Source organism: Theropithecus gelada, chromosome 13 (assembly GCF_003255815.1).
Source record: "Theropithecus gelada isolate Dixy chromosome 13, Tgel_1.0, whole genome shotgun sequence".
Classification (NCBI taxonomy): Eukaryota; Metazoa; Chordata; class Mammalia; order Primates; family Cercopithecidae; genus Theropithecus; species Theropithecus gelada.
Window position 1 is genome coordinate 38,163,212 of NC_037681.1, and position 5,597 is coordinate 38,168,808.

The window sequence follows — 5,597 nt, forward strand, 5'->3', positions numbered from 1 at the left end:
TCCCCCAAGTCCCCAAAGTCCATTATAACATTCTTACTCCTTTGCATCCTCATAGTTTAGCTCCCACTTATAAGTGAGAACATACAATATTTAGTTTTCCATTCCTGAGTTGCTTCACTTAGAATAATGGTCTCTAACTCCATCTAGGTTGCTGTGAATAACATTATTTTGTTCCTTTTTATGGCTGAGTAGTATTCTATTGTGTATATATACCACACTTTCTTTATGCATTCGTTGGTTGATTGACATTTAGGTTGGCCCCATATTTCTGCAGTTGTGAATTGTGCTGCTATAAACGTGTGTGCAAGTGTGTTTTTCATATAGTGACTGTTATAAAGCAATATTCTTTAGATTTTTTTCAACCTTTCTTAGCTTGTGGCTGTGGCTTTTAAGCTCCTGCTCTAGATTGCTTCCTAGATTATGTTCCAGATTATGTTGATCAATAAATATAGCCTTGGGTGCTCCCTGCAAACAGTTTATCTTAAAGACCATGCTTGTGGGAAAGCAGACAGCAGAGGATGTTCTAGCTCACTGCAGACTCAAATGCCAAAACCCATGGGCTCTCCTGCTGTAGATCCCCCACAGTGGCAGTCTAGCTCAGCTTTGTTCCTCCTCTTCTCTCTTGGTTATGAAATTTGCAGAGGTAAGTGACTGTCAGTCTCAGTGATGACTAATGTGGTGTCCTGCAGAGTGTGCGTGTATGGAATTTACGGAGGAGGTTTTGCATGTTGGAGAGGAGAGCTCATCTCCTCCAATTGTCTCTTTCCTGAGGAGAAGGAGGGAGCTCCAAGAGGAAAGCAATTAACCCAACACCATGCAGCAGCTCAGTGACCAGGCAAGAAGTAAGGTGTAATTATGTGTGTATTGAGAATGTGTGTGTTTTAGAGCCGTTTGTGGCTCAGCACCTTAGGTGCTGCAGGAAGACAGATGGAAGGGCTTTCTGAGGACACTCTAGTCACTGGGTGTAAACACAGACTCTTTTCCTTCCATCCTCCCTTTTTCCCTCCCCCCTCTCTCCCTCTCTTCCTCCCTTCCTCCTTTCTTTCTCTTTCTCTTTGCCTTGCCCCTTCCTTCCTTCCTTCCTTCTTTCCTTCCTTCCTTCCTTCCTTCCTTCCTTCCTTCCTTCCTTCCTTTTCGCTTTGCTTTGCTTTTCTTCAGGTTCTCAATCTGTTGTCTAGACTGGAGTGCAGTGGCAGAATCATGGCTCACTGCAACCTAGACCTCCTGCCCTCAAGAGGTCCTCCCACCTCAGCCCCTCAGGTAGCTGGGACCACAGGCACTCACCACCACATCCAGTTATTTTTTATTTTTTTTGTAAAGACAGGATTTCCTTATGTTGCCCAGACTGGTCTGAACTCCTGGGCTCAAGCAATCCTCCTGCCTTAGCCTCCCACAGTGTTAGGATTACAGGTGTGAGCCACTGTGCTGGCACAGACTATTTCTTATAATCACTATCCTCAACTGGCATACAACCAACTCCTCGCTCCCATTTCCTTGGGAGATTTCATAGGTTTTGGTTTGTTTATTTATTAAAATCAGTCGAGTCTAGTTTAAATGCCAACCTCATATGTCATTCAAAACTGTTCTTGCTTATCCTAAGCCATTTCCATGCTCCAAGGGCTTGGAGAGGCCATTGGAGCATGGTCTGCTTTTTTCCCTCCTTTTTCTCCTCCCCTGCCTCCTCCCTGAGTCAGTTGTCAATCTAGTAATGGGTGGAAGCACAGGTTGGGTCAGACAGGCAGGGGTGTACTGGTAAATGGTTGACAACAGGCTGTCTGGAAAAATGCCCTGATTTGTAGTGTTTACAGGTTTCTAAGGGGTAAATATCCCATCACAGCTGATTTCAAGCTCCCAACGTGGTGCTACTGAACATGGAATTGGGAAGAGATACGCAGTAACACACTCCTACAAGGTGGTATGAGTTGGTGTGTGCTGGTGTGAACTCACTGCTGGATGAGGGACAAAAGGCCAGTCTCTAGCTAGGTCAGCACAGGTAATCCTCTCTCTGCTGATTGTCACTGCTATTCTGGCTGATGGGAATGCATTTTTTTCTTTCATGTTTTTTTCTTTTTTTTTTTTTTTGAGACGGAGTCTCCTGCCGCCCAGGCTGGATGCAGTGGCCGGATCTCAGCTCACCGCAAGCTCCGCCTCCCGGGTTTACGCCATTCTCCTGCCTCAGCCTCCCGAGTAGCTGGGACTAGAGGCGCCCGCCACCTCGCCCGGCTAGTTTTTTGTATTTTTTAGTAGAGACGGGGTTTCACCGTGTTAGCCAAGATGGTCTCGATCTCCTGACCTCGTGATCCGCCGGTCTCGGCCTCCCAAAGTGCTGGGATTACAGGCTTGAGCCACCGCGCCCGGCCTCATGTCTTTTTCTTTAAAAACAATTTCAACTTTTCTTTTAGATTCGGGGGTATGTGCAGATTTGTTACTTTGGTATATTGTGTGATGCTGAGGTTTGGGGTACAACTGATCCTGTCACCCAGGTACTGAGCATAGTACCCAATACTTAGTTTTCAACCCTTCCACTCACCACCTCCTCTACTAGCCCCTGTTGTCTATTGCCTTCTTTATGTCCATGAATACCCAATGTTTAGCTACCACTTATACGTGAGAATATGTGGCATTTTATTTTCTGTCCTTTTGTTAATTCACTTAGGATAATGGCCTCTAGCTGCATCCATATTGCTGCAAAGGACATGATTTTGTTCTTTCTTATGGATGCATAGTAATTCAATGGTATATATGTACCACATTTTCTTTAAAGAATGGGCTCTTGATATCCTCTGTGGGCTAGCTCCTTAGTGGGCTTCCAGGGCTTCCCTCTTTGTAAAGGATAAAGCAACTCCATCTTGGATGTTAACCTGCCATGTTGATTTCTGATTAATCCCAGTTCTGGGGATGCCTCTAAGATTTCTATTTTATCTACTGTTACTGTAAATCCTGCCTTTAGACGGATTCCATAGCATTCTTGCCTTTCCCTGAAGGGTCCACTACAATTGTCCTACACATTCCTTCCCTGTGGTATAGAAGCCCTGGGTCTAAAAGATCATGGTGCAGGGATTCACCATCCCATCTTGCCATCCCATCTCATGGCACCTGGGACATGGTTTCTGTTCGTAAGTCCTTAATAAAGACATCTCTCTGAGAAACTGGATTTGTCTGCCTCTTTCTTTGGCATTTGGGGGAGTGTTTGCACAGGCTGCTCACCGTAGAACACCCCTGCTTAGTCTCTGCATGTGGGAGACCCAACTCTTCCACTTCCCCCCAGTTCCTGCCCCCAGTGCCCAGGCAGGGCCTCTTGCTGATAGGGTCCTTGTGTCAGATGGGCAGTCCTCCCATGTGAGGTGCCTGCAAGGTGGCCCAACCTGAGCTATGTCCCATAGCATCTACTTGACCTATGGGGAGTCACACACCCCTGACAGCAAATCACAGGATCACAGGCAGCTCAGCCCTGCTGTAGTCTGAATGTTTGTGTGTCCCTCCAAAATTCATTTGTTGAAATCCTAACCCCCTGTATGATACCAGACACTTGGCGGGGTGGTTGGCCAGGGTCAGTGGCTCATGCCTGTAATTCCAGCACTTTTTGAGGCCGAGGCAGGCAGATCACTTGAGGTCAGGAGTTTGCGACCAGCCTGGCCAACATGGTGAAACTCTGTTTCTGTTAAAAATAAAAAAATTAGCCAGGGGTGGTGGCAGGCACATGTAATCCCAGCTACTCAGAGGCTGGGGCAGGAGAATTGCTTGGACCTGGGAGGCAGAGTTTGCAGTGAGCCAAGATCGTGCCGCTGTACTCCAGGCTGGGCGACAGAGTGAGACCCCATCTTAAAAAAAAAAAAAAAAAGAAAGAAAGAAAAAAGTTAGTTATTATTACAAAGCCTTCTTTCAGTTATCCCAACTTAACATGTGCCTGACCTGACCCAAAGAGAAGGTATCCAAAAAAAGGGAACTCAGGAAGAAGGAAGTCAATCATCTTGCTCGTTAAAAATATGTGCTTCCTTACTTCACCAAGAGCGCACCAAGGATAGAAACTGTGTTGAATCTAGCTTGTATTCCCACTTCCTCTCTCTCTTCCCCTCTATCCTGCCACTTGGATTTATTGAAAGTATTTTTTTTTCTACTGAATTGGACTGCCCCACCTTTCCAGAGCTAAGAGCATACATTACAGAAGCTTCTTAGTAATCACTGAAATGCAGGCAGTATCCTGCCATCCCTGAATCAAAGCATTCCATAGAACTGAGATAAGGAGGGTCTCATTGTAGCATCTTAGCTCCGAGCAGAATGGCGCCCAGGAGTCTGAGAAGTGAGGGGCTCACCTGGAGAGGGTTCTGTGTCTGAGCACTGGAACCTTGTTGAGAATGAACTTTTCAACCAGGAGCCTGGAACTTTTTGTTTTCCTGCATGAATTTATCAGGTTGTTATCTGCATGGAATTGCCTGTAGGGGAAAGTGACCTAGGCTGAGAATTTTATAAATGTGTGTCTTCCAACATGGGCTTTTTAGAGAAAGTTGGTTTTCTTCAGGGGAGAGGAGAGATCATTAGCAGTGTGACAGAATTGGTGGGAGGACATGAGTAGCCAATAGAATCAGTGGTCATGTAGGGAGCCTAGACAGGTTCCAGGACAGCAGTATTGGATGCCACAGGTTACCTGAGGCTGTGGATTTGTGTACATATGTGGGGGTGGGGTGCGGCGGGGAGCATGCAGGAGAAGTACAAGTAAGAGACAGGTTGCCAGGTTTAGAAATATATATATATATATGCGTGTGTGTATACATATGGTACACAGTTAGAATTTTTTTTGTATAAATATTTCCAATGCAACATTTGTAGGATCTTTTGAAAAAATAGTTCCGTCAAAGCATTGATTTAGGGAGCATATTAAATAAATGATACATGTGAGTTTTAAAATTCATATGTATTTCCACTTGTATTGAGATAAAAATATCAGAAAAAATTAAAATATGTGTGAATTATGGGCCACTAACTAAATGAATTAACAGTGGTCCCAGATTTGGAATACCTTAATCTGTTTAGTAGTGGGCCAGTGGTTTTCAGATTTGATTTTAGATGTGAGTATTACTACAGAAATCCATGACTGAGGAAGAAAAGAAAGAAACAGGCTTAATTTTTTTCAGGATGATGATGATGGTGATGATGATGACTTTTATTATTTTGGTCCTCTCCAACATGCCAGCCCTTTTCCAGCTGCTGGTTGAGAGAATGCTTGGGAATATAAATGGTTTGTTGGTGCCTGTACATTTTATTTTATATAGAAGGAGTTGCAGGGCTATTAGACGTGGTTCTCTGAGTGCTAGTCTGCCCCAAGAAGATAGGAATATCACTTCCCTGACAAGTGAGAATTCTCTGGCATCTCTGAGAAATAAGTGGCAGACACTTTTCCCACCGGGAGTAAGTCCTGATCTAGAAAGGTTTCCTCTCTTGAGTGAATGAGGGTCACCAAGCAAGAGAGGTGGATACATTGGGAGGGGTGTTTAGAGGATAATTTAGACAGTTAGAAAATAGAAAACTAGGATTACAAGTTTCTTACCAGGGAACAGACTGTCAGGTGCCTGCAGGTCTGAGATGGATGGATGAATGGG